Genomic DNA, 21,458 nt, shown 5'->3' with positions numbered 1-21,458 from the left:
AATTACCATAAAAATTACCCATAAAATTACCATAAAAATTACCCATAAAATTTCCAAACAAATTACCCATAAAAACAAATTACCCATAACAATAAGGAAATTCCAATCCTAAAAAAATTTCCCTTTGGCAAAAAAACAAAACTGGCTACGTACCTAACTTTAAAAGCCACTACAAAAACTTATGTCACCAGATAAAGACTGAATGCACCAATTATCACATCAAATGAGGAAAACCTTCTACGCACGAAATCCATCCGTGCCTTCCATAATTTTGTAAACAACAAACTTAAAGATGCAAGATCCATCCCACCCCTAAAAGGACCTAACAATAAAGACTGTAATGATGAAACCGTCACATCAAAGTCGACCTCTTTAACACATTCTTCAGCTCAGTCTTTGTAAATAGCAATGCTCATGCCCAATATTTCCTACTCATACCACAAATAATCACAATGATCTAATGAACATCGATTTCACAGAACACAATGTTGAAAAGGCACTACGCAATCTGAAACCATCTTTACCCATTGGACTATGTGCCTACTTCTTAAGAAAGCTTTCGACTGACATAGCAGAACTATAAGCATAATCTTTGAAAAACCTTTCAGGACCAGTTCCTTGCCCAACCTATGGTCATTAGCCACAGTCATCCCTATTTTCAAAAAGGGAGACCCCAGCCTAGTTGAAAATTACAGACCAATCTCTTTATCTTGTGTCACCTGCACACGGCAGATAGATAGATTTCTGAATGAATCTGTGATTCTGTGAGCAACTCAATCTGCCTACCTGCTTTACCTGATTTTGGGTAAAAGTTGCTCTTTTTTATAAAAAATTCAATATTTATATAAATATTTATAATATTTACATAAAAGACAAGGCCAGCCAGTCACATGACCACCAAGCCACACCCACAAATTAGGCCACACCCACAGAACTAGTTAGTGGTCCCTGGGATCTAAAATTATGAGTTTGGTGGTCCCTGAGGTCCAAAAGGTTGGCGACCCCTGAACTAGAGCATACAAAACATTTGCTAGACCAATTCTCGAATACACCTCATCCATATGGAACCCACACTGCATATCAGACATTAATACAATTGAGAGAATTCGGAGATATTTCATGAGAAGAGTCCTCCTCTCTTCTGCTCACAACAGAATACCTTATACCACCAGACTTGAAATTTTATTTATTTTATTTTATTTTATTTGGTTTGTCAATTGCTTACAAGATAATAGGTATAAGTAAAAACATAGTTATGAATACATGGATACATATAAGAAAAATAAAAGAAACAATAGGACAGGGACGGTAGGCACGTTGGTGCACTTATGCACGCCCCCTACAGACCTCTTAGGTAAGGGGTGGGGTCAATAGTAGACAGTTTAAGGTTACAGTTTTTGGGGTTTGGGGAAATAACCACAGAGTCAGGCAGAGTATTCCAGACATTGACCACTCTGTTGCTGAAGTCGTATTTCCTGCAATCAAGTCTGGTGCAGTTAACCTTGAGTTTGTATCTATTGTGTGCTCTTGTATTGTTATGGTTGAAGCTGAAGTATTCATTGACAGGTAGGACATTTGCAATGTAGGATTTTATATACCATACTTAGATCGGACCGAAGATGGCGTAATTCAAGGTTTTCTAGGTCTAGAATTTCAAGACTGGTGGCAGAAGGTATTCTGCAACGAGTAGAGGAGTGGAGAACTCTTCTTGTGAAATATTTCTGGACTTTCTCAACTGTGTCAGATATGTAATGTGGGTTCCAGACTGATGAGCTGTATTCGAGTATTGGTCTAGCAAATGTTTTGTATGCTCTAGTTAGTAGTGTAATATTACCAGAGAAAAAGCTACGTAAGATTAGGTTAACAACTCTTAATGCCTTTTTGGTTATGTAGTTACAGTGGGCTCTAGCACTTAGATCATTAGAGATGAGTACTCCAAGATCCTTGACAGAGTTTGGATCATCAACAAGGTCTTGACTATTCAGCCTGTATTTTATTTTCTGGTTGTTGTTGTTTTGCCAATATGTAAGACAGAGCATTTATTTGTTGAGATTTGAAGTTGCCATTTGTTTGACCATTCTGATAGATAGTCGAGGTCTTTTTGAAGGGTAGCAGTATTGTCTGTGGTATTGAACAGCTTTACATCATCAGCAAAGAGAACGCAGTTCTCTGTGTGATCACAGAGGTCATTTATGTAGAGTATGAAGAGAGTTGGTCCTAGAATACTGCCTTGGGGGACACCACTATTGACAGGTACAGAATTTGATAGGACACTCCCAATTTTGACCATTTGTTGTCTGTTTGACAGGAATGCTTCTATCCAGTTATGCAGTTGTCCAGAGATACCATAAGATTTTACTTTTAGGAGTAGTTTGTTGTGTACCACTGAATCAAAGGTTTTACAGAAGTCTATGTAGATTGCGTCTATTGCTTTGCCCTGATCGAGTTGTGTAGTCCATATGTTTTTGCAGTGTAAGAGTGCAGATTACAGGATAGTTTTTTTCTGAAACCAAATTGTTTATTAGAGAGTAGGTTGTTTGTCTCCAAGTGGAGGATAATGGATTGGTTAATAATTGATTCCATGACTTTACAGGTGATGCAGTATAAGGAGATTGGTCTGTAATTTTCAACTAGGCTGGAGTCTCCTTTTTGAAGATGGGGATGACTGTGGCTTGTGACCATAGTTTTTGCAAGGAGCTGGTCCTGAAAGATTTTTCGAAGATTATGCTTAGAGGTTGGCATGGCAGTGGATAGCTTTTTTAAGAAGTAGGCACATATTCCGTCTGGTCCAATAGATAGAGATGGTTTTAGATTGCATAGTGCTTTTTCAACATTGTCTACTGTAAAATCAATATGTATTAGATCATTGTAGTTGTCTGTGGTTTGACTAGGAAATACTGGGCATGATCCATTGCTGTTTGTAAATACTGAGCCAAAGTATGTGTTAAAGAGGTTGGCTTTAATGGTGTCATCATTGCAGTCTTTACCATTAGGTCCTTTCAGGGATGGGATGGATTTTGGGCTTAGACAACTTAGAACTATGCCGCCTTGGGTCTGACTTAAGTGTAGTACATAAAATTATCTGTTACAATGTCTTACCTGTCAATGACTACTTCAGCTTCAACCACAACAATACAGAGCACACAATAGATACAAACTTAAGGTGAATCGCTCCAAACTCAATTGCAGAAAATACAACTTCAGCAACACAGTTAACAATGTCTGGAATGCACTACCTGACTCTGTGTTTTCTTCCCCAAACCCCCAAAACTTTAACCTTAGACTGTCTACTGTTGACCTCACCTCATTCCTAAGAGATCTGTAAGGAGCATGCAAAAGCACACCAACGTGCCTACCATTCCTGTCCTAATGTCCCCTTTAATTCATACCCATTCATGTAATCATAATCATCTTCTAATTATATCTGTTATCTAATACATGCTTGACAAATAAAATAAATAAAGAATAAAAGGAGAGGTGTCCAGGAAAGCTCCAGGTGTACAAAAATGGGAGAGATTAGCAGGCATCCACCAAGTCGACGTAAGATACGTGGGGAAAGGATCACAAAAGGCAGCTGGAATTGGAGGGAGGATTAGCACCCCAATGTGAAGAGGACTACCAGGATGAGGCAGAGGAAAAGTTCCCCATTTTTAGCCTCTTAAATTGGTTCTGTGGATCAGGTGTAGACAGGTGATTTTTTTTAATTAGAAACCAGACACCCTTTAGTAATAATTGCATATTGGTTCATGGAAGTTTAACACACTATTGCATGCATATTGTACACATCTGTTCAATACTATCTCCTTTTTTTCTCCCTTTCCAAATTGTATTCTGTAAAGTTCTTTTGTTCAGCTTGGCAAGACAAAATAGCCTCAACTGGTGGTCCACGTGGTAATGTTTGTGTACCACTGTGGTCAGATAGATTTCAGATGACAGACAGTAGGATGCCATGCCTCTCCAGCTAGTCATCCTTATTTTTAGAAGGCCATGATTTACAGAGAGGATGGCACACATTTTTATGGGACACTGGAAAAATTAAGCAAAAGTATTTCCACAGACATATAATTAGAGATTCCTTATTGGCTAATTGGAACAAAAAAAAAACATTATTCAAAAATCCCAATCTGGATCTCAATGATGGAGGCGATGATACATCCAAATAATCTAGATCTTAATAAAATGATAAAATACAAAGACCTTCTTGATGCGCAAGGAACTTTAAAATCATGGTAAGATCTCCAAGAACAAGGGCTACAAATAGACTGGTGGGCTTATCTGCAAATTCAAAATAGATATAGCCAGGACAAGAAAAATTTTGGAATTTATACTAAAAACATCCAAGTTACCCAGGAGCTTGCTCTTCCTGAGACCATCATCTGTGAACTATCCTTAAATATCACATTTCGATTCTTACTATGTTACAGAGCACCTGATTATGACATCGAACATGTGAACAAGCTAAATTCATTACTAACATGGGCAACATCCTGCCCACATGCTTTTATCTTTCTTGGTGACTTCAATCTACCTCATATTAACTGTACCCTAAACGAATGTACAACTGAACCCATACATGCAACCTTCTACAATGCTGTTACAAATCTGGGACTGGAACAACTAGTAACCAACAATACTAGACTTAACAATTGCCTCAATCTCATCTTCTGCAATAGTTTGAATTTAATTTATGGAATACATACTAAAGAACCCTTTTCCAACAGTGACCACGATATGATTGACTTTTGTCTCAACATACGCCCACAGAAAAATAATCACAATGACATAATCCCCAATTATAACTTCAAAAAAGGCAACTATGATCTTATAGACAACGATCTCTCATCCCTTGATTGGCAATCTCTATTCACTGGATGCAATACTGTTGAAGAACATTACAACATATTTTTACTTGAAGTCAAAAGAGTCATCAAACTATATAACAACTCCCAAAACAAACAAAAAAAAACAGATTACCCATAACAATAAGGAAACTTCAATCCAAAAAAAGATCACTCTGGCGGAAAAACAAATCTGGTCATGTTGCCAACTTCAAAAGCCGATACAAAAATTTATGCCACCAGATAAAGACTGAATGCAACAATTATCACATTAAACAAGAGGAAAACCTTCTACGCACCAATTCCACCCGCGCTTTTTACAATTTTGTAAACAACAAACTAAAAGACTCAAGGTCCATCCCACCCCTGATAGGACCTAAAGTAAAGACAGCAACGATGACACCATGAAAGCCAACATCTTTCATACATTCCCCATTCTCTTCCCACTCTACTAACCTGCTTTCCAGCTCCATTCTCCTGTGCAGGGAAACAAAAGAAGACCCAGCCAATCAGCTGGGACTCGGGAGGCAGAGAATAGATGGTGGCGGGGCCATCAGAGGTGGTATTCTGAACTACCCAAAATTTCTGCTACTGTTTCTCTGAACTACTCAAAATTTTCACTACCGGTTCTCCAGAACTGGTCAGAACCTGCTGAATACCACCTCTAAACCTGCCTATTCCAGATCCTTGGAAAGGATTCAATAGGTGTATAAAAATGCCAATTCTAGTCTAAACATCTGGCTGACTGTGCAACCAACCACAATAATGTTAGGCTTACAATCTGGTTTTGATACTAAGTGTGTAATCATAGGCTTGCCACACAACCCAAAAATTTGGCTTCCCATTGTGAATTATATCCTTTCCATTTTATCTCAAGTAGCAAAATACTAGCAAAAGCTACCACAATACAATGCATCAGCCTCTAACATTGTTTTCATTTCTTCAAATACCAAAACAAACCTCATAAGCTTTCTTAGGGCATAGATGTGATAGGCAGCTACAGCCTAGCTCCTTATTTGGAAGTATGCACATCTGTCCAGAAAAAGGTGAAAAGTAAGCAAGACTAGTAGAGACAGCCTCCTGAAGGAGGGGAGATCTAAGAGGCTCTCAGCTGGAAGTCTAATAAACTGCTTAAACTCACTGCTCATGCAACTATTCTATGAATAAACTATCTCCATGACAGCCCCGAACTGAGAGTCCCAAAACAGGTTCTCAGAATTCCAAATGTTCTCATCAACCCCCAAAGGATGAGAGTTGAAAGCTGAGTTTTTAGTCCTCAATTTTTTTAAAGGTCTGAATGCAGGGGGTGGTATTCAGCCAGTTTGGACTGGTTCTGGCAAACCACTAGGGAAAAATTTAAGTGGTTTGTAGAACTGGCAAAGACCACCCCTGGCTGGCCCCGCCCCAGCCCACCCAGTCACCACTCACCCCTGCCCACCTGCTCACCCCACCCTGCCCTCCATTCACCCTGCCCACCAATTACCCCTGCCCCACCTGACTGCTCATCCCACAAGACTAGTAGAGACAGCCTCCTGAAGGAGGGGAGATCTAAGAGGCTGTCAGCTGGAAGTCTAATAAACTGCTTAAACTCACCACTCATTCAACTATTCCATGAATAAACTATCTCCATGACAGCCCCGAACTGAGAGTCCCAAAACAGGTTCTCAGAATTCCAAATGTTCTCATCAACCCCCAAAGGATGAGAGTTGAAAGCTGAGTTTTTAGTCCTCAATTTTTTTAAGGTCTGAATGCAGGGGTGGTATTCAGCCAGTTTGGACTGGTTCTGGCAAACCACTAGGGAAAATTTAAGTGGTTTGTAGAACTGGCAAAGACCACCCTGGCTGGCCCGCCCAGCCACCCAGTCACCCAGGGAAAAATTTAAGTGGTTTGTAGAACTGGCAAAGACCACCCTGGCTGGCCCGCCCCAGCCCACCCAGTCTCCACTCACCCCTGCCCACCTGCTCACCCCACCCTGCCCTCCATTCACCCTGCCCACCAATTACCCCTGCCCCACCTGACTGCTCATCCCACCCACCCACTCGCCCGCTCACCCAGCCCCACCAAGTCACTCCTCATCTCACCCACCACACCATTGCTAATCTTGCCCTTTATTTATTTATTTATTTATTTATTTGATTTGCCAATTGTTTACAAGATAATAAGTATAAATGTATACATAGTTGTGAATACATGAAATGGGTACATATAAGAAAAATAAAAGAATAAGAGAAACAATAGGACAGGGATGGTAGGCACGTTGGTGCGCGCTTATGCACGCCCTACAGACCTCTTAGGAAAGGGGTGAGGTCAATAGTAGACAGTCTAAGGTTAAAGTTTTTGGGGTTTGGGGAAGAGACTACAGAGTCGGGTAGAGTATTCCAGACATTGACCACTCTATTGCTGAAGTCGTATTTCCTGCAATCAAGTTTGGTGCGGTTTACTTTGAGTTTGTATCTATTGTGTGCTCTTGTGTTGTTATGGTTGAAGCTGAAGTATTCATTGACAGGTAGGACATTGCAATGTATGATTTTATATACCATGCTTAAGTCAGACCGAAGACCGGCGTAATTCAAGGTTTTCAAGTTCAAGAATTTCAAGTCTGGTGGCATAAGGTATTCTACAACGAGTAGAGGAGTGGAGAACTCTTCTTGTGAAATATTTCTGGACTTTCTCAATTGTGCTAATATCAGATACGTAGTGTGGGTTCCAGACTGATGAACTGTATTCTAGCAAATGTTTTGTATGCTCTGGTTAGTAGTGTGATATTACCAGAGAAAAAGCTACGTAGGATTAGGTTAACAACTCTTAATGCCTTTTTGGCTATGTAGTTGCAGTGGGCTCTAGCACTTAGATCATTAGAGGTGAGTATTCCAAGGTCCTTTACAGAGCTTGAGTCATCAACAAGATCTTGACTATTCAGCTTGTATTTTATTTTCTGATTTTTTTGCCAATATGTAAGACAGAGCATTTATTTGTTGAGATTTGAAGTTGCCATTTGTTTGACCACTCTGATACATAGTCAAGATCTTTTGTAGGGTAGCAGTATTGTCTGTGGTATTGAACAGCTTTACATCATCAGCGAAGAGAACGCAATTGCTCTTAATATGATCACAGAGGTCGTTTATCTAGAGTATGAAGAGAGTTGGTCCTAGAACACTGCCTTGGGGAACACCACTATTGACAGGTACTGGATTTGATAGTACGCTCCCGATTTTGACCATTTGTTGTCTGTTTGACAGGAATGCTTCTATCCAGTTATTCAGTTGTCCAGAGATACCATAGGATTTTATTTTTAGGAGTAGTTTGTCGTGGTACCACTGAATCAAAGGCTTTACAGAAGTCTATGTAGATTGTGTCTATTGCTTTGCCCTGGTCGAGTTGTGTCGTCCATATGTTTTTGCAGTGTAAGAGTTGCAGATTACAGGATAGTTTTTTTCTGAAACCAAATTGTTTATTGGAGAGTAGGTTGTTTGTCTCTAAGTGGAGGATGATGGATTGGTTAATAATTGATTCCATGACTTTACAGGTGACGCAGCATAAGGAGATTGGCCTGTAATTTTCAACTAGGCTTGGGTCTCCCTTTTTGAAGATGGGGATGACTGTGGCTTGTGACCATAGGTTAGGCAAGGAGCTGGTTCTGAAAGATTTTTCAAAGATTATGCTTAGAGGTTTGGCTATGGCAGTGGATAGCTTTCTTAAGAAGTAGGCACATATTCCATCCGGTCCAATAGATAGAGATGGTTTTAGGTTGCGTAGTGCTTTTTCAACATTGTCTTCTGTGAAATCGATATGTATTAGATCATTGTTGTTATCTGTGGTACGGCTAGGAAATACTGGGCATGATCCATTGCTGTTTACAAATACTGAGCGAAGAATGTGTTAAAGATGTTGGCTTTAATGGTGTCGTCGTTGCAGTCTTTACCATCAGGTCCTATCAAGGAGGGATGGACCTTGAGTCTTTTGGTTTGTTGTTTACAAAATTGTAAAAAGCACGGGTGGAATTGGTGCTTAGAAGGTTTTCCTCTTGTTTAATGTGATAATTGGTGCATTCGGTCTTTATCTGGTGGCATAAATTGCCCTCCATAACCTTCTGCTGTAGCCCTGATCTCCCTAAGTGAGTGATTGCAAAAGCCCCAGTCAAGTTGACTCCCGGTCTGGCTTATCTGCTTCTGCCTCAAGCCTCGGTCAAGTGCTGACTCCTGGGCTGGCCTAGGCCACTGCGCTGTTCCCCACCACACCATCCCCAGGTTTCCCTGGCTTCCTTCGCCACCGGCTAAAGCCGCATGGCTGCACTGGCTGGGAGAATGAGAGAGCATTCTCCCCCCCTGGCTTCCCAGGGAAGCCACATGGCTGAGCCTGCACTGGCTGGGGGGATGGGAGAGTGTTCTCCCCCTGGCTTCCTGGAGAAGCTGCATCGCTGAGCCTGCGCTGGGAGGACACTTCTGCCCCATGTGATGCTGCTCACCTGCCTGGCCAGTGTGTGTCAGAAGAGAGGGAGGCAGAAAAGTTCACCCAAGTCTCCTCCTCCTTTTTGAGCATAGACAGAGCGTGCACACATCTTGCGGTGCTGGAGGGACTCGTGGCTCCCATGCGTTGTCTCCTTGCAGAAAGTTCTGACTTCACGTGTGCCGTGAGATGTGTGCACACGCTGTGTATGCCCCAAAAGGAAGAGGAGACTTGGGTGAATTACTTTTCTGCCTCCCTTCGCTCTGGTGCTGCTCAGAAGGCAGCAGGACCTTTAAGGTACTTCACTGTGTGGGGAAGGGGGACTATAAAGGGACAGGCTGGGCACAGGAGCTGCCTTCCGAGCGGCTCTGCTGTGAAGGGAGGCAGAAAAGTTTGGCAAGTCTTCTCCTCTTTCTCCTTGTTTTGTCAGCCCAAGGGCGGGAGGGAGATGGAAAGGTAAGGTACGTAGGCAATAGCTCGGTCTGCAGCATCACTCACAGCAAAGTGACACCCCACCTTGTTATGAGTGATGTCAAGTTGGCCACGCCCATCCAGTCACATGCCCACCTAGCCATGCCCACAGAACCGGTGGTGGTAAATTTTGAATCCCACCACTCAGTGGTGGGATTCAAAAATTTTTACTACCAGTTCTGTGGGTGTGGCTTGGTGGGCGTGGCAGGGGAAGGATACTGTAAAATCTCCAGTCAGAGGTGGTATTTCCTGGTTCTCTGAACTACTCAAAATTTCCGCTACCGGTTCTCCAGAACTGGTCAGAACCTGCTGTATGCCACCTCTGCCACCACTGTCTGAGTGGCATAAGATTAGAGTACCTAAAGCAAAACAAAGGATTCAGTGTGATTAAAGTCCCTCAGGATTCAGACATGACTTCATGACTAACAACAATTTTTGTTGAAATCTTACTGGCATAATGTGCAAGTTGGACATTAGCAACCCTTTTTATAGATTAAAGCAGCCTTGCCCAACCCAATGCCCTCCAGATGGGTTCAGCTAACATTTTCAGCCTGCAGGTGTGAAAGAAGCAAGATTATAAGAATCTTCCAACTCATCAGGAGGAAATCAGGTTGAGAATGACTGTTTAAGGGCCACAAGAGCCCAAAGCAATGGAGAAATGTACCGCATGTATGCACAGTAGATAAATAAACAGTTTTTTGAAAAAGAAAAAAAATATCTTTGTAGAAGATAAACTAAAATAGAAAATAGGGGCACACATTAAAAGGGGGTTGTACTTTAATCACACTCACAGCCTGACTTTTCAAACTGCCCCCACCCTAACCTCACACACCCAGCAGTAAAATACAAGAGGAGGACAATTTTGTATATGTGGTTTCACCTGTAAAGTTGCTCATTAGTTATCTTTCACTTTAAAATACATGAGTCAGAATAATGCTTGCATATGGCTAAGACTCTCGCAGGTTATTATCACTGCTATCCTACACCAAAAAATAAAATAAAATAAAATCCCATAACCTTGGAGATAAGTTGAAATTTTAGAATGAAATGAAAATTTTGTTTAACCGACACTGATTTTCAGAGATAGATGGCTGACTGCTTGAGATTATTCCCTACAGAAGCTCTCAGTAGGGAATTCACGCTAGGGGAAGATTCACTGCCAGCATTAGGGGCTTTCAATTTTAGCAGCCTGAACTATCCTGGGAAACATTATGTTTTGATGGAGGGCTATTTGGGTAGTCAAAATGGGCCCAATCAAAGTCCAAGCTGCTGTCTTGAATTTCACCTTTGCACATCTCAATGGAAAGTAGTTAGGGTGTCTCACTGGTAGTTACAAATTTCAAGTTTCAAAGGGAGGACATTCAGAGCAATAAAGAATTTGGATATGGAATGCAGAGATAGAGAAGCACGTTTAACCACTTTGACAGCCTCTGTGCAAATTGGGTTCCTGCCCTCCTGCTTTTCTCTTTATTTAGCTTTGTCTGCCATCCTTCTATTTGATTGCTTCTATTTTTAAAGTTTGAGCAGAAAAGACCAGGCAGATTTTCCTCCTTAGTCTCATTTCTTACTCCTTACTGCTTATTTTTCTGATGCCTGGGCTACAATTGTCATATTATTGATGATGTTCCCAATTGGATAACTGAACTCTGAAAGCAAACAACCAAGCTCAGGCAGCACCAAGGACTCCACAATTTAGTTAACATTTGAAAAACATTTATCCTTCATTTCTTCATCTGAAAATATATATTATCTCTGTCACGTAATATGTTAAACTACAATATGCTTTGTTTGTTTTTGATATAATGCAGTAGTTGTTTAACATCAGTAATCAATTCACAGCTATGGTTTGTTAATGGCTGACCAGAACTGTCTTCAGCTAAAACAAAGATGAATGGATCAAAATCAGGATTACCTGTCTACAAAAATTACTCTGGTTTGTACCAGAAAACATGCTTAAAACAAACCATTGTTTTGGGTACTGATACATTTCATAGTAAAACAGGATATTATTCAATGCTGGATAATAAATAAATTAAGAATTTGAACTATTACTTCCATGATTGAGTGCTTAAATAAAGTTTGGAATAGGCATATTCAGCACCCTAAATTTGGCACTATAATGTCCTTCTGGCTTATTTATTCTTAAATCCATTTTGCCTAGAAAAATAACCTAATCAATCTAGCTACTGGAGTAGGGGGCTATTATGAAGGTAAATTGCATGCCAGACTGGAGGTCATACAGAAAATCAAATACTTATATTTTTTAATGTTGCTGAAAATAGAAAAAATATTTGGCTTTTAAACCAAGGCTAGAGAAGTTGAGGGAAGAGATTGGATATGAAATAAAGTCTCTTATCTCTCCAATTGCCTCTGAAAAAAGTTTAGAATCCCAAGCTGGAACAATCCAAAAACCTTGAAAGAAAGGATAGCTTTGTTTCAGGAAATCTTCTATTTGTGCAAAAGGTGAATAAATTGTTGAACCAGGAATATTGCGTTAGGATTTAAATTTCTGTTATGTGCCTTTAGTTGACAGTTCTTTGTTTTTCTTACAATTTTCTTAGCAAATTGTATTTTACATCTGTCTTTCAATGCATCTCAGAGTACGCTTGGAATATTGTACCCAGTTTTTGTTGCTACAATATAAAAAGATATTGAGACTCAAGACAGAGTGCAGAGAAGAGCAACAATTATGATTAGGGGACTGTAGGCTAAAACATATGAAGAACGATCACAAGAATTGGGCATGTCTACTTTAACAAAAAGAAGAACTAGGAGTGACATGATAGCAGTGTTCCAATATCTCAGGGGCTGCCACAAAGAAGAGGGGGTCAGTTTAGTCTCCAAAGCACCTGAAGGCAGGACAAGAAGCAACGGATGGAAACTAATCTAGGAGAGATCCAATTTAGAACTAAGAAGAAATTTCCTGACAGTTAGAATGACCTACCTCCGTAAGTTGTGGGTGCTCCGACATGGAGGGTTTTAAGAAGAGATTGGACAACCATTTCTCTGAAATGGTATTGGGTTTCATGCTTGAGCAGAGGGCTGGACTAGAAGACCTCCAAGGTCCCTTTCAACTCTGCTATTCTGTTATTCTGTTATATTAAAAGAGATACAGAAAAAAACATGAACGCGCTTACACTGAATTCTATTCTCTTGGATGTTTGCATGCCAAATCTGATAGCCATAAAAGATCTTTATTTTTATTTTTGGGTTGAATGTGGCACAAAATCATAAAGCCTTCTAACTTACAAGTTAACCATTTTCTCTTAGCTAAGATACTACAAATGTTGAAGCTAGTAAGGAAAGCAAGGTGTCTGGGTAAAGGCCACACGTTGTTGACATAGTAGTGCTGTAAAAGTAATGGGGATATTGGATTACTCAGACATGTACTCGATGGCATTTGGGAGAAGGGCAATATTAATTTAAGAGACAGGCATTGGATGTAAATAAACTCCACAATCCACTTGAACTTCATGCATTCAGTTCAACTCTAGCAGACGCAGAATATCTCAAGAGAAAACAAGAATAATGAGGGGGGAAAGATTGTTTACACCATTGATAACCTAAGGCTCCCAAATCTCTGGTAATAATAAGAGTTACTGTTATAGCTGTTATGAGCTAGAAAAATCTTTCTGTCAGTCTATTAACAGTTTATCCAGGCTGGAATCTAAAAAGACTGTAAATCTACAGGATTCCATATTGGTTTGTCTTTTTTAAAAGGCTGGAACCTTCCATTTTCAACCATTACTTGTCCACATGAGATTCTGCCATTCTTTCTCAGCTACTCCCATGGGCCTGCTTCTCCCTGCTAATTATTAATAGAACATAGAATAGAAGAGTTGAAAAGGAACTTGGAGATCATCTAGTCCAACTCCCTGCTCAAGCAGAAGAGTTTATACCATTTCAGACAAGTGGCTGTCTAGTCTCTTCTTGAAAACCTCCAGCAATGGGGCACCCACAACTTATGAAGGCAAGGCTGGTTGATTGTTCTCACTGTTAGGAAATTTCTCCTTAGTTCTAGGTTGCTCCTCTCTTTGATTAGTTTCCATCTATTGATTCTTGTCTTGTTGTCTAATTAATTAATAGTTAGTTCTCCTAGATCTAAGGAGCAATTTCTGACAGAACAATAAACCAGTGGAACCGCTTGTCTTCAGAAGTTGGAAGCTTTTTGAAAAGTCTGGAAAACCATTTGTCTGAAGTTCTGTAAGGTCTCCAGCTTGAGCAGGACTAGAAATAATATCTAGAAATAAACCACTGGCTAAAGGGTTGGTGTCACCAAGAAAACTTTGGTTTCCTGGACCATGGACTGCATTACTTAAAAGAAGGACTCTTGGCATGGAATGGACTACGAAATTAATATTAATAATTCTCGAGATTTTGTAGAAAATGTTTTAAAAGATTCCAATAAATATGCAATTCCTGACAGTATTCAAAAAGCTAAAAATGTTGTCAGAACAATTGCTGTAAGTTCAGCAGAAGCAGAAAGGGGTTTTTCAAAAATGAACATCATATGTTCCAAAAAGAAAATCACCTGACAGTTTGTAATATAGCAAACATAATGACTGTTAGTTTAATTGGCCTACCTCTAAAGGCCTGGGGCAGACAAAGAACAGACAAAGAATAATAAATATTATGATTTGAACTGAGATGAGATAAATAAAATAAAGCTAAGAAAATTTAAAAGAGATGAGAAGCTGTATAGAAAATTGAAAATGGTAATAAGATATGGAATTGTATACAAAATGAATCTGAATCTGAATTTGTGTCTGTACCAAGAATTGTAACCCGGGACTAAGCAACTTTCAGAAAAGATGTTTTTTATGTTTCTATGTTTTGTGTTTTTGTGTGTTTTATGTTTGATTGAGTTAATAAAACCTTGGAGGAATGTTAGAAGAGGACAATTGAGAATAAAAGATAGAACAGAATAAAGTAAGTCAGAAGGAAAAATAAGTATACTGAATAAAAACATATAAAATAGATAAATATAAGAAAAGAAATATAATTGAATAAAAGTAAAGGGAGAAATAATGAGAAACTTGAAAGGATATGTATGTGTCTAAAAGGAGATGTGTCAATGGTGTATAAAATGTTTTATTTGTTTTGTTAAAATTTACAAATAACTTTCAGAAAAGAGGTTTTATGTTCTTATGTCTTATGTTTTGTATGTCTTTAAAAATCAATAAAATTTGTTTAAAAAAAAAAGAAAGAAAATCACCTGACAGTTTGCAATATAGCAAACATAATGACTGTTAGTTTAATTGGCCTACCTCTAAAGGCCTGGGGCCCTATTCTTATAGCCAAAAATGCTTACAAGTAAATCACACTGCTGATGATGCTCCAATAAAACTGAAGAAAAGTGAAAGTGAGGAGGACACTAATCAAACAGCAATTGGGAGATAACAACATAAGGTTTATTTTTTGTCAGGTATTATTTAATAGTTTTTTATTCATTTTGTAAAACTTGTATAGTTTTGTAGAGTTTTTCATTCATATTGTAAAACTTGTATAATTCTGTATAGTTTTTCATTCATATTGTAAAACTCTTGTGTAGTTTTGTATAGTTTTTCATTCATATTGTAAAACTTGTAACAAAATCTAGTTTTGTGTACCTCTTATTCTTATTTAGGTATTAAATGCATAAAATAAACTGTCTTTTGATATATCTTTTTTTATTCTTTTTTTATTTTTATTTTTTTAATTTTAAGACAAACATACACAGACAATACATTAAAAAAAACATAAAACCATCTTCCATTTTGTACATACAGTGTGTCAGTTGGTTTAGAATCTTTTGTGCAATCCTTTCATAATCATTGTTCACAATTTATATCAATCTCACAGTCAAACTAAGATATGCTTATCTATTTATCAATTATTAATTATCCTGCTATTTATTCCATCAATATTATATTATGCTGCCATCCAATGGTTATATATGTGTACATTATATTTTATATCAGTCTATTAAACTTCTATAACAAAATTATCTATTCTGTTACCTTACCATGTCTTTTTATCTAACCATTGATAAAACAAATCCCATATCATATAAAATTGCTTGTCTTCTTGTTCTCTAATTTCAAATGTCAGTTTACTCATTTCAGCACAGTCCATAATTTTTTTAATATCTTCCTCCTGCATAAATATTTTGTCATTTTTCCAGTTCTTCGTAAATACAATTCTAGCCGCTGTTAAAACATTTACAATCAAATATTTCAATTCTTTATTGTATATGTCCGGTATGACTCCCAATAAAAAGATCTCTGGTTTAAAGTCTATATGTTGTTTTACCATTTTTTCCAACCATGTGGATTTTAGTCCAATATTTCTTTGCATCCGAACATGTCCACCACATATGGTAATATGAACCAGGCATCTGATGACATTTCCAACATTTATCCAATGTATTCTTAAACATTCTCGCAAGTCTCATCGGGGGTAGGTGCCACCTGTAAAACATCTTATACAAATTTTCTTTATATGCAGTTGACATTGTCATTTTATAATTTTGAGACCACAATTTTTGCCATTTTTCTAAATCAATCCCATATCCAAAAAATTTTCCCCAAGCAATCATCGTTTCTTTAATTTGTTCCTCCTCCAATTTAAATTCTAATAGATGTCCATAAAGTTTTAAAATTATCTTTTCATCAGTACCCGTCAAAATTTTATCTAAATCAGTCAACTTATCATAAATACCTTCTGTTTTAGAGTCTTTATCAAACCTAGATTGTATTTGCAAATATGAAAACCAATTCATTTTTACACCTTGTTCTTCCAACGCTTGCATAGATTTAAATTCACACTTTTCATTCAATATCTCACCATATGTAACTGTTTGTTCCTTTTTATATATTATTGGATAAGAAAAAGCTTCAATAGTTGATATCCATGTTGGAATTTTTAAGTAATATTGTCTTATTATCTTCTCCCAGTTCAAAAACAATGCCTCTTGAATATAATGTCTTCTAAAATACCCCTGAGTTTTAGTTCCCTTATACCAAAGAAAGGCATGCCATCCCAACAGCAAGTCATGGCCTTCTAAAGTCAATAATCTACTGTTCCTTAGTGTTATCCATTCCTTTACCCACATCAAACTTGACGCCTGGTAATATAGCTCCCAATTGGGCAAGGCAAACCCTCCTCTTATTCTTGCATCTTGTAACAGTTTTAATTTTATTCTTGCTTTTTTACCCTGCCAAATATATTTCAACACAATTCTATTTAAATCTTCAAAAAACTCTTTCCCTAGTCGAATAGGAATTGTCTGGAATAAATATAAAACTCTAGGCAATATATTCATCTTAATTGTAGATATTCTCCCAATCAATGGTAGTTGCAGTTTTTCCCATTTTATCAAATCTGTCACTATCTGCTGTTTGAATTTAATATAGTTATCTTCCTTCAGTGTACTACATCTTGGTGTAATATGTATCCCTAAATATTTAACCTTGTTCATGACCTGTATTTTTAAAATTTCTTCCAACTCTTTCTTTCATCTTGCTAATATATTCTTTGTTAATATCTTTGTTTTGTCTTTATTTATTCTCAAACCTGCTACTTTTCCATATTCTTCTATTTTTTCTATTAATTTGGGTGCTGTTTCCAATGGGTCTTCTAATATAAATACCAGATTGTCTGCAAAAGCTTGCAATTTATATTCCTCCTTTTTAATTTTCATTCCTTTTATTTCTCTTTCTTCTCTCATATTCCTGTTCAACTCTTCCAATGTTAACACAAACAGCAGAGGCGACAATGGACAGGCTTGCCTTGTCCCTTTTCTTATATCTATAGATTCTGTTAATTCTCCATTCACCATCACCTTTACAGTTTGTTCATGGTATATTGTTTCAGTGGCTTGGATAAATGTTTTACCAAAGCCCATTTGTATCATTGCAGTAAAATAAATTGCCAACTCACATTTTTTTATACTTAAAACAGTAATTAGGGCAAAGAAGTTGTGTTGAGTTGGCCATGCCCACCCAGTCCCATGACCATCTAGCCATACCCACCTAGTCCCATGACCACCCAGCCATGCCCAGACAGCCACAGCCACCTAGCCACACCCACCGAACCTGTTGTTAAATTATTTGAATCCCACCACTGTTTCTTCTATTGGTCGGCTAGAGGAAGAGCTCTTACTAGTTCAATTTCTTCCCAGTTTTCCGCATTCTGAAGTTAAGTTTAGCAAAGCTGGTGATATATTTCCGTCATAAACTTTTTTCTGAAGGATGTGATTGGAAGATTGTGGTTTGGAAACTTTCTCAGAAAACATATTCTGGTCATGTTGGTTGTAGCTGATAATTGCAGCCAGCATCCAAAAAGTTTATCTTCTCCTTGATGATCTGCTTGTCTAATAGCCCATCCAAACTGGTTCAGCATAAAAGCTAAATGGAGCAAGTAGGTACACAGGCTTCTGAACAGGAGTGGTTAGGATTTGTTGGTTAGTAATTGTTCCCACCCATTCCACAGCTCATATATCTCAAAACATTCATTTGGTCCCATGTGAGATTGTCTTCAGGATTAGAGCAGCCTTCATCCGATTCTCCAGTATAAATTATGACTCAATGAACAATTATGAGGAAAGCTTCTCCTCAAGCAGCTGATAAGAGGTAATGATGGTTGAAAAAAGTAAAAGTGTATGGAGTGCATTAGTCAACAAACAAAACAATGAAAACAATGGGAACATTGTGCATGGGATCACTGTCTTCTCAGAAAAATAAAGTCTGAAAGGCATGAAAGAAAGTGCTACACAGTACTTTCTATGATTTTCTAAATGAGGCATTGCAACATTTCTTGACAATCACATACACAGTGTATGCAGCTAAAGAATGAATTGAGTTAGTGGCCTTTGACCTTGGCAATGTCAAGACCTTCCAATTTTGCTGATTCAAAGATCAGGGCCCATCAACACAAAATGGCCTTAGGAATCAACAATCACAGAGTCAAATGAATAGAGGAATGAACTTGAAGGAGAATCCATAATTAAGCTGCATGGTGATTTTATTTTCCTCAGCTCCCATTCTAAGATATAAAGTAGCATTCTGATTTTCTCGCTTACCTTGCTACCTTTAAGAATATGCTTAATGTTTACATTAATCCCTTATACTTTTCCGCAACTTTAAATTCTGCCAGTCAATTTATTTGTTCACAAAGAGTCATCTCTCATTACGACAAAGTCTTCCTTGTATTCAACTAAAAAGTAAATGAGCATGTTTTTTAACATAAAAGGAGAAAAACTGTTAAAGGGTTGTAATAATTTCTAACAATTTGCAATTTTATTCTGTTCTAATGAACAACAAAAGAAGTGGTGGTCTTGAGTTTATTATTATTATTTCCATTGACAGATGGCAAGAAAGTATTGCCCTGTTTTCTCCTGATTCATTCAGCAGAACTGGAAAGAGTCAGGACCTCAACCTCAAGAGTGACTCAAGGACAGATTGCTCCTTTTAAGTGAGTTTGGGATTCATTGCACAACCATTACATTCAGCCCTCCCTTTCAAAAACAAATATTTTCAATCTATCTAGGGCACTGAGAGTTTGTGTACTTATACTATATATGTTCATGAATTTCACGCAATTCATATTCATGGATTTACCTTTTTCCAGGACAGTTGATAAAAGAGAAAACAGCTCTTCTTTGACAAAATTACTCAGGTTTATCATCAGTGGAATAAAGCCATCATCCTTTTTAGCATCAGGGTTGAGCATTGCAAGCAGATACAATCAAATTAACTCAAAAATACAAGAATACATACAGTATATGTTGCATTTCTTGTGTTTATTAGACCTTCAGTTTTGCATTTTGGTAATGAGCTTGATTATGGTGATTTAGACAAAAACGTCGAAGTCTTTCAAACATAAAATGTACTACAATTAAAAATTTGCAATATTTTTGGAGAGATGGTAAATGCACAGAAATTATAAACTGTTTTTGGTATTTTGCCTCCTGCCGTGCTTATGATGGTGCTTCACGTCAGACCTAAAAGGTTGGAAGTTGTTTGTTATTATTAGAAAATACATTAAAACTGTACTATGCAAATATCCCACTCTTGTTTTTGTTTATTGAAATGTTATTTTAATAACATGTGAACCAGAAAAGAACATGAGCAGTATAGGCATTGTTGTCCTGATCTCACCCAATAATTTTCATTTGAATGTTCCCAGAGGATTTGGATGGAATACCATGCTTCATCTGGAATTTGAAATGAATACACACACAGAATTAGGGTAACAAAATGTATTATGTTAGGTAAATTCTTAGAAAAACAAGTAAAAGGACATGGGCTTGCTTCTGTTGTATGTCCATCATAGCATCTTTTTCTATGTCATTTTTCTCCCCTTTCATTTTGAAATCGACTTTCAGATCAGTGTCAATCTGGTCCAGAAAAACTCGTTCCCCTTTCATAAATTTTTTAAATACTGTTCATTTAGAGGCAGACACTTTGGGGATCATTATTCAAAAACATTTGTCAATATGTCTAATGTTAAAGTATTGTGCTTCATTCTGTATCAGTAAGTCAATTTTAAGTGTTCTCCTTTAATTGTAACCTGTAATTCCTTCTAGTTCCCATTGTTTCACATTGGAAGCCTTCTTAGAGGGATGCTCACCCCCTCCCCCTTCACTGGATTTCAGATAGAAAATATATGAAAATGGAAATCCCAGCGATGTCTGAAAGGCTGGGTGTGTACTGTGAATGCCCTTTCCACATACCCTCACTAGAAAAGAAATATTAAAATCAACCTGTCAAAAAATTTCACAAAACCGCACTTGTGACATCCCAGTAAAAGAGGCACCCACTCATCCAGTGAAGTTATACAAATTGAAGAGGCCATCTCAGGTTTGATGTGTGAAGTGACAGGATTTAAATTTGCATGGAAGGCAGTGCTCATCTGGTGGACACACAAAGACTTGCTTAGTATAGTCTGATAGATTCTTCGGTTACAAGGAATTTGCAGAGGCTGCTCCAAGAAAATGGAGCTTATTTTAGCCATTTGCATGATGAATTTGATTCTGAGGAGGTATAAGTTTATGAGGAGAACTGGCATGGAAAGAACATGGAAAGTTTTGCACTATAGAGCAGGGGTGGGATTCTATAGGTTCTCACCTATTCACGAGAACCGGTTGTTAACTTTCTAAGCAGTTCAGAGAACCAGTTGTTGGAAGAAATCTCCTTTTGGTTTTTCCACTCTTCTTGCATTCTTGGCAGTATGCCTGGACCTACTGTCTCCAAAGGTTTTTTTTTCTTTGCTGGTACTTTCTTAAAGGGGAAGAGTTGTTTTAAGCTTTTTACTCTGCTGTTGGGAGGAAATACTCCCCTGTTGGACTTTGCACTTTGAAGAAATAATTGAAAAATGAAGCAGAGCTGCGGGAAAGAAGCTTTTAATGACAAGGAACCAAGATGAGTGACATTCAGCAAGGCTTCTTGGCTAGCTAGAAAGATTGCCATTCAAACAAGTGAATTGACATACCCTTTTTGAGTTTTGGTCTAAAACTGGTGACCATTCAAAGTTACAATGGCACTGAAAAAAGTGACTTATGACCATTTTCACACTTACGACCGTTGCAGCATCAACACAATCATGAGAGGCCAGGCGAAGAGAAGTGCCCCTTGATGTGAGTGATGTCAAGTTGGCCACACCCACCCAGTCATATGACCAGCAAGCCACACCCACCAACTAAGCCACGCCCACAGAACCGGT

The sequence above is a fragment of the Notechis scutatus genome, chromosome 1 (assembly GCF_049901735.1).
Source record: "Notechis scutatus isolate UNSWTSFEM ecotype Mainland chromosome 1, rNotScu1.2, whole genome shotgun sequence".
Taxonomy (NCBI): Eukaryota; Metazoa; Chordata; class Lepidosauria; order Squamata; family Elapidae; genus Notechis; species Notechis scutatus.
The sequence above is the reverse complement of the archived record's forward strand: the minus strand, read 5'-3'. Positions refer to the sequence as shown.